This window comes from Arachis hypogaea, chromosome 19 (assembly GCF_003086295.3).
Source record: "Arachis hypogaea cultivar Tifrunner chromosome 19, arahy.Tifrunner.gnm2.J5K5, whole genome shotgun sequence".
NCBI lineage: Eukaryota > Viridiplantae > Streptophyta > Magnoliopsida > Fabales > Fabaceae > Arachis > Arachis hypogaea.
In genome coordinates this window covers 4762394-4771828 of record NC_092054.1, presented here as the reverse complement: position 1 = coordinate 4771828, position 9435 = coordinate 4762394, and the positions used below count along the sequence as shown (strand labels likewise).

The following is a 9435-nucleotide window of genomic DNA, read 5'->3' as shown; positions in this document are numbered from 1 at the left end:
TACTGCAAGTTTTCGCTTTAGAAGAGGGATGTCGTCATCGGATAGGTGTCCAAGATGTCTTTCTAGCCAGGAATCGGTTTTACATTGTATTCGGGATTGTCCAAAAGCTCAGCTTGTCTAGCATAGGTTGGATATTTCTTGTCATCCTTTGGATTTGAAGAACTGGTTCTTGTATCATAGCAGAGAGCATCCGTTCAAGTTCTTTTCGGGACTTTGGTGGATATGGCGAGCAAGGAATAATGACATCTTTAATCCCCATGAAACTTGGCCTCCGGAAAAAGTGATTTGTCTGGCATTAACTTCAGAAAAGGAGCTTAGGAATATTTTTGAATTACAACGTATGTCCCTTCCCTCTACTCTAAATGGTTTTTGGAATCCCCCATCTATTGGTACTTTTAAGATTAATTGTGATGCTAGTTATTTTGGTTCGGGTGATAGTGTTGGTTTTGCTTGTGTTATTAGAGATTGTAATGGGAGCTGGCAAAGAGGGTGTTTGGGAATGATTGAGAGTAATAGTATTCTTCAAGGAGAATTGTTTGCTATTTGGAGAGGATATCTCTTAGCTTGGGATGTGGGTCAACGAGACATTATTTGTGAGACGGATTGTGTGGAAGCATTTAATCTTGTTACTCAAGATGCTTTTGGGTTTATTGATCCACTGGTGCTCAAAATAAGAGATATCATGCATTGGAATTGGCGGATTGACTTTCGTTTGATTATGAGAGATGCAAACACGGTGGTAGATACTATGGCAAAGATGGCGATGAAGTTACAACTTTCGCATGTGGAGCTACTTTCACCTTGGGAGGAGTTTAAGAGTAGTCTTGAACGGGACTGTCCCTCTATTTAGGCAGTTCCTTGTTTTGTTTGTTTTGTTTTTCTTTGTTTAATTTATTTCAGTCACCAAAAAAAAAAAATTCTTCCTCATAATTCATAATTCTCACGGCAAACAAATTTGTTTCTCTCATTTAAAAAAAGTAATTATATTAGCTCTCTCATATATATACGAATATATCCTATTAAATATGAACACTTTTTTAATTTACTGTGTCTGATTTGTAGTGTCTGAATATCAGATATATTTTAGACATAATATTTATTGATATTTATTAGATACGTATATTTTTTATATTTAATTTTATTTTAATAAAAAAATAAAAAAATTTAGACATTTTAAAATATATCTAAATATCATCATATATTAATATGTCAAACTTTATTATTAATATGTATTTTTAAAATAAATTTAAAAATAATATATATTATTAATTATTAAAACAAAAAATATTTTAAATATTTTATATTAAAAATAATAAAAAATTTTATATTTTATATATACGACGTATTTTTGTATCTTATAAAAATTTTAAACAAAAATGCCCATATATTATATATTATGTCGTGTTTTGTATTCATATGAGTATTGATAAATCATAATATATGTCTCAAAATTAAAATGTCCCTTTTCTTTTTTTTTTTCCAAAATATCATTCTAAACTCTAATAGACAATTTGGTCCAATAAATAATTTACATGTCGGAACTTTGAGCCTAATAAAAAATTTGAGACAAAATTGTCTATAAAAAATTGTTAAAGATATATTTTTCAGTAATAATGAGAATTGAATATAACCCTGATCCCATAAGAGGTCAAAGATATCTAAGCATAATTTAGTGGGAACGAAATCATCAAATTTTGTTTAAGTTATTAAAAATTTAAACCCTCAACTCATAACCAAAGCCCGTCTAGCTCAGTTGGTAGAGCGCAAGGCTCTTAACCTTGTGGTCGTGGGTTCGAGCCCCACGGTGGGCGTTTTAATCATTAGTTTGTTTTTTCGAATCTTATGTGTTTTTCCAATTGGGCTTTATATTCCAATTTTGGGCTGTACTTATATAAGAAGATCCCAATTTTTGGGCTAGGCCTTTTACAACATTTTAATTTTGCCTTCAGTTCTGTTTTCTATTGTTAAACGAAAACCAAAATGTATTGTTATGAGCTTCGGCCAAGTTACAGATTTTTTGCTTCTCCTTTTCTTGGGCATTTGGCCCCTTATGTCATAAAAAAAAAGATGCTAACCAAAGAAGCAGCTTTGGCCATTTCCTAGAAATTATCACACAATAGAGTACAGCTAATCCTTATTACACAAATAAATTATGCCATACTACATATTGCAAAAATATTAATATACATACAAGAAAAAGTTTGTTTTAATCTTAATTTGGAATAGTAGTTATAATTTTGTTGAGAGAAAGTTTAACCTTGGCTTACTAATCTCTTGGAAATTACCATCAAGAGAGAAAGTAAAAAGGGCAAAATTAATAACTTTGAAGAAACATTAATATTGTGATTTCTTGCACTATATGAGAGGCATATATGAGGTAAATTCCTCCCTTTTCGTGATAGTTTTCCATGCTTCAAAGGAATCTAATTCTAAGCATAATCTATAGCATCCTCTATCTATGGCTATTTGGAGAACGCATGCAACCGTTTTCGATCAGTTTTAATATATAGGATAAAATATTATTTTGATTCTTAGTATTTAGATCGAATTTTAATTTAATTTATAATATTTTAAATATTTTATTTTAGTCTAAAATTTTTTTTAACAAATTTAATGTTATACTACCATTAAATGTGACATGAATCATTATTAGGGTGAGTGACGTGAATTTAATAATATTATTAGTTAAAAAAATATTAGATAATTATCAGAATTTATTATTTTTTATTATCATTTTTAGCCATCAATTTAATTATCTTAATTTAGTAATTCATATGTTAATAACATAACCAAATCTTTGTAACATTTTCTTTTTTCATTTTTTTTCGTACAAAACTCCAAAACCTAGAAATTAGGCACTCTAAAGAAAAAGTATTTATATTGGTAATTATTAAAGGACTAATTTCACTTATGTACCGAAATCGAATGTTATTACCTCTTTAATATGTTAAATATTGTTAATTATTAAGATACTTGAGGGGCAGATTAACTAATACTTTTAATTTAATTGGCTGTGTTTAATTTATTCCTATGATATTTGGAATGTGAAATTCCCACCCTCTTATGATAGGAATAAAAATCACTTGAGAATATGTATTTTTGGATGCCTATACAATTAAGTTAAACTTGAGAATCATTCTTTAAAACACATGAAACATTAACTAAAGAATTATTATACGTTATTCCCAGGTAATAACAATTCCTAGAAACAAGTTGAAACACTAGGTTAGTTTACCAAAAGTTTGATTCACGAAAATAAGAAAAAAACCTCCATTGGTGATGAGAGAGATATATTTAGAGTTTTTCAACTCGAATTAGTTCCAAAATAGGAATGGTAGGAAAAAGTTGATACAAAATCAATATATATATATAAGCTTGTTCATATGTATATGTATGTATAAATATATAAATTGGTATATTAGGTTGGATCTTGTCGCCTCTAACTCCAACAAGCTTCCTTTGATAAGCAAAAGATTATTAATTAATTACTCTGAAAAATAATAATGTGCACTTGTTTTGTGTCACTATATATACGCTTTTGGATCCAAACTGAATATATATAATAACAATTATAAGTGGCCAAATGCACGAAGCCAAAGCTCTCTTACCTTGCATTATTATATTGTATTGTATACCCGTAACTCTTTTAAGCGCACTTCATCATAAAAAATTGCATGTAAGAAAAAGCAAAATTCAATGAGAAATAAAATGTTTGTTATAGTTCAACTCTTTTGCAGCATGCATTATTATATCTCAATCAACTATGTATGTTTGGTTTACAACTAATAATAAATCTATAGAAAGTACCACCGAACAATAAAAAATAATTCATAGAATTATTGGCGACAAAGATAGGGATCCGAGCTAGATTTGCAAAATTGCAAGTGCATATAAGAAATAAGAATTGAGCTGTTAAGTAATTGACCACCAACTCCTTCTTAGTAAAATAATACGATCATACACACTTATAAAAACCAAACATATATATTATTGTTGAGCTTTTAAAAAATTTTAGATTTGATATTTTAGTATTTAATATTTTTTTTAAATTTTAAAAAATTACTCTCATGGAATGATAAAACGGTCCTTTCATCGTTTTGAATCAAAATTTTGATATGCGACTCAAAAAAATAAATTTTTAATAAATTTTATTATAAGATAATTAGATTTTTAGGAATTAAAATTATTAAACTACTCTTCTATATTAGCCCATGACAACAATAAAGAAGTCTCGTGGCCCATAAATTCAGCCCAACAGAATACATAAATTCAATTACAATTTTAGTCTTTATTATTTTATCTTATCTTATCTTTATGTTATCTTCTCTTCTTATCTTATCTTTACTTTTATCTTTCATAGGACAATGCTCTATATATATTTAGTTTTACCCTCATAGTTTACAACACAAGTACAATTTCAATCAATCAATAATCAATAAAAGTTCGCATTCTTTTCTTTTCTTATTCTTTCACAATTTTATCAAAAATATCACTATATGACAAATTGAACTCTCTTTAAAATGATAGAAGGACTGATTTATTCGATGTAAGTTGTTGAAAGGTGTTGATGGTGTGGGCAACAGCACCTTTGAGAGAGAACTTCGAAAAAAAAGATTCAATTGTAAAATTTAATAAGATAAAATGGTAAATCTCAGTTATTAGAAAAGTCTACATACATATATATACACTTTCTACAATGCACCTCAACTGCAGTAGAACCAAGCCTCTCTAACTAACTAATAGTAATGAACTTGATGAGCTTTCACCTGATAAATTTACCTAAGCTACTAACATACACTATATATAACAGCTACTGACTTACACTATACTAACAACCTATAGCTCTAAACATAAAGGTCAAGTGACATCTTCCCTTAACTTAGGAGCATATATGTTCAACATTCCAAGTTTGTTCCGTAACCCACTGAACACTGTGGGTGCAAGTGCCTTAGTGAGCAGATCAGCCACTTGCTCATGAGTCGAAATCGGTAGTAAGTGAATCAGTCTTTTTTGAAGTTTATTTCTTACCACATGACAATCTATTTTTATGTGTTTTGTTCTCTCGTGGAAAACAGGATTGGATGTAATGTATATAACCGATTGGCTATCACAAAAGATGTTAATAGCCTTGGAAAGGGGAACTTACAAGTCTCTTAATATGTAACTAATCCATTGTGCTTTTCGAGTGGTACTTGCCAAAGCTCGATACTCAGCCTCAGAGGATGAAGAGGCCACTGTCAATTACTTTTTTCTCTTCCACGATATGAGTGAGTTTCCCAGATAGAAGCAATAGGCCAAAATTTACTTCCTTGTGTCTAGGCATGCTGCCCAGTCTGAATCTGAGAACCCAGTCAGATTGTAATTTACCTCTGAAGTGAAGAACAACCCTGCTGCCGGTGCTCCCTTTAGGTACCTGAGCACATGATGTGCTGCCTGCATATGTTGAGTGGTCGGACAGTAAAAAAATTGACTGAGTTTTCCCACTGCATGGCTGATATCTGGTCTGGTATTGGCTAAGTACAACAGCCTCTGGTGCGGAATTTATAACCTACAAACTAACCGGTAAGTGCACCGGGTCGTAACAAGTAATACCTCAGGTGAGTGAGGGTCGATCCCACGAGGATTGATGGACTAAGCAACAATGATTGAGTGATTGGCTTAGTTAGACAAACAGAAAATAGTGTTTGAGAGTTCAAAGACATTAAACAATATAAAGAATATTAAAAGAGCAAGTAAATAAGTTGGGAATATGTATGGAGAAAACAGTTAAGGTTTCAAAGTTATCTATTTTTCGGATTGACTTTTCTTATTAATTTATTTTAATCATGTAAGATTTAATTCATGGCAAACTATATGTGACTAGACCATAATTTCTTAGACCTTTCTAGTCTCTTCTAAAATTCATCAACTGCCAATTCATTGGTCAATTTATTCCAATTAGAAGGTGAAGCTTAATTCTAGTTTATATGCCACATAAATCCTAATTACCCAAATATAAGAGGATTATATGCCACGTATCCTGTTAAATCCAAATAATTAAAATTTAGGAGAATTTATTTTCAAGCTGTTGTTTTAAGTAAAGAGCTTTTCCAAGTTATACAAGAACTCAATTAGAACATGGGCCATACTTCTGTTCCACCCAAGTTCATAAGATAAAGAACGAAAACAATTCTTGAAATATAAATCAATACATGAATTAAAATAAAGAAAACAATAGAATCAATCCATACAAATAGACAGAGCTCCTAACCTTAACAGTGGAGGTTTAGTTGCTCATGGTTCAAAGAGGAAATAAGGATTCTGATAGAATGTATTTTGGTAGTCTGGAATGGAATGGCCTCTCCTCCTTTTTTTGGAATAATTCCAATCCCCTTTTATATCTAATCCTAATAAATTTAAAATATATCTTCTAAAACTATAATAATATCTTTTCCTATTTTGAATTAAAAATAAAGTTTAAATATGAATTAATTAAAGCAATCAGCATGTCTTCAATTGATGGATGGGGACCACTTGCTTCGTAGGGTCCACGCTTAACTTTGAGTGGGCATAACCATTCTTGTGTGAATCTCCCTTGAGTCTCTGCTATCCCCTGACTATAGTCTGTGTTTCTGGGCCGAAAACTGGGTCAAAACTCGGCCTGAAATCGCCCCCAGCATTTTCTGTGAATTCTGCATGTCGCGCATGTCACGCGTACGCGTCAGTCACGCGTATGCATCGATGATCTTCTTCACGTGTCACGCGTACGCGTCACGCACGTGCACATGTCGCTCCTCGCTGGTCAGCTCCTTGGTTTCTTCTCTTTCTCTGTAGAAACTCCATCAAATCCATCTGAATGCTACCTAAAATAAACAGAAATGCACAAGACTCAAAGTAGCATCCATAGTGGCTAAAAGATAATTAATTCTTGATAAAACTTAACAAATTACATGCAAATTCATTAGGAAAAGATAGGAAAGATGCTCACGCATTAGCCTCCCAACTATCTTTCTGTAGCCTCGAGTGATCCTTCAATGTCTCTCCCTTTTCTGTGGACAGCTTCACTATATTGTCTAAAGGTGTAGTCGCAGGCTTGCATTCTTCGAACCTTGTCTCCTTTAAAAGATCCATAACATACTTCCTTTGATAGAGAGCAATCCCCTTCTTTGACCTTGCAACCTCCAGTCCTAGGAAGAATTTGAGGTCTCATAAATCTTTGATCTTGAACTTCTCATCTAAGATTCCTTTAATTTGGTTGATTTCCTTCTCATCATTTTCCGCTATCACCAAATTGTCCACATATACCAGCAACGCTGTAAAACCAAATTCTGTCCCCTTTGTAAACAAAAAGTGGTTGGATGCTGATTTGGTGTACCCAGCTTCTACCAATACTAAGTGTAGCATGTGATTCCATTCCCTACTTGCTTGTTTAAGCCTATATAACGACTTTCTAGCTTGTAAACTTTTCCTTCTTCAACATCTAAGCATTGTGGTGGCTTCATGTATACCTCCTCCTTGAGTATACCATGCAAGAAAGCAGTATTCACATCGACTTATTTAAGCATCCAACCCTTCATGGCAGCTAGAGCCAACATAATCCTCAATGTTTTCAACTTCACCACTGGGCTGAAAGTGTCTAAATAATCGATACCAGCCACTTGTGTGTATCTTTTTGCCACTAACCGGGTCTTATACCTCTCTATTGAACCATCCGGATTATGCTTTATCTTGAAAACCCACTTGCTTCTAATCACCTTCTTTCCATGTGGTAGAGTTGTGAGCTTCCATGTCTTGTTCAACTCTAGAGCCTTGAGCTCAGCATTGATGGCTTCTTGTAAACAACATTGTGAGATTACCTCTTCATAATATTTTGGCTCAACATCATTGGTTAATGCAAGTGAATATACCTTATGCAATGTAGAAAGTGAATCATATGACACAAAATTTGAAATTGGATACCTGGTTTTGATGCAATTGATGGACCGATTGGACCCAACATTATTAATGGTGGTGCTTACACAAACAAAATCTTTTAAATGAGTGGGTGATCATTTCTTCTTTGTAGATCTTCTAAGTGTACTATGTTCAATTTCTCTTGGTTGGATGTTTTCTATGTTTGGCTCACAAGTGTCCTCATGAGGCCTTATCGAGTTATCTCAATAACTATTGGCCAATTTTCAGTTTGGGAATATGAAAAGGGGTCTTGTTCCGGTTCTAGCATTTCAGGTCTTGGTGTAAGTGGCATAGTAATTTTAGATTCGGGTGTATGTGTTTGTTTGTGCTTGTTTTGTGCAAAAGAGAAGTAATTTTCATAAAATTCAAAATTTTTTGAGACAAAAACTTCCTTGGATTTCAAATCAAGTAGAACATATCCTTTTGCTCCCTCCCTAAATTCAAGGAATGCGCACTTCGGTGCTCGGGGATCCAATTTGGATCGATGAGCAGTGAGGGTCCTGCCATAAGCTAGACAACCAAACACTCGTAAGTGCACTAGATCAGGGAGAGAATCATGTAAAATTTGGAATGGAGATTTATTCTTAAGAAAAGTTGAAGAAATTCTGTTCAATAAGAAAACAGCATGCTTGAGAGCAAAATTCCAAAAGCAGTGTGGAATTTGAGATTGAAATAGAAGAGCTCTACTAATGTTGAAGATATGTTGATGCTTACTTTCCACTATTCCATTCTGTTGAGGTGTTTCAACGCAGGAAGTTTGATGCAAAAAATTCCAATTTTAGCAAAAACATATTCCATACAAAATTATGGACCATTGTCAAACCATATGAATTTTATTGATTTATTAAACTGAGTTTGAATGAAAGTTACAAAATATTGAAGTAAAATACATGCTTCAGATTTCAACTTCATCAAATACACCCATGTATACCGAGATTTATTTTTTACAATGGTGAGAAAATATCTATGACCACTACTTGAATGTACACCAAAAGGTCCCCAAATATCTACGTGTACAAGTTCAAACAGTACAGTTGGTTGAAAACTACTTACAGAAAAAGGGAGTCATTTCTGCTTGGCAAAATGGCAAGCATCGCACGGAGCTACTTTATTATCTAATGAGATGAAGGAGAAATCTCGCTTCATCTGTTTTAGCCTATCATTGGGTAAGTGTCCTAACCTATAATGCCATATACAAGGATCCAAACTATGATTATTATGATTATTATTGACAACTGAACAGATTTGTGCACTAGAACATGGGAGTTTCGAAACCTCATTATTTAATATGTAAAGACCACCATTCTCCTTAGCTGCTCCAATCGTCCTCATCAAGCTCAGATCTTGTATCTCACATTTTGTGTCAGTAAAAATCATTTGACAATGCAATCAGGAAGTGAGTTTTGAAACCAAAATTAGTTTGAAGTTGAAGGATGGAATGTATAATGCGTTATGCAGCAGAAGTTCATTGGAAAAAATAATAGTTCCCATAATAGTGCTTGT

At 32.7% G+C, this 9435-nt stretch overlaps 1 non-coding gene across 1 annotated transcript; it reads left to right on the top strand.

Moving 5' to 3' along the window:
• The first annotated feature begins 1738 nt into the window (after positions 1–1738).
• TRNAK-CUU (transfer RNA lysine (anticodon CUU)) lies at positions 1739–1811 on the top strand. Its single transcript has one exon. It is a non-coding gene; the product is annotated as a tRNA-Lys (tRNA).
• The last annotated feature ends 7624 nt before the right edge of the window (positions 1812–9435 follow it).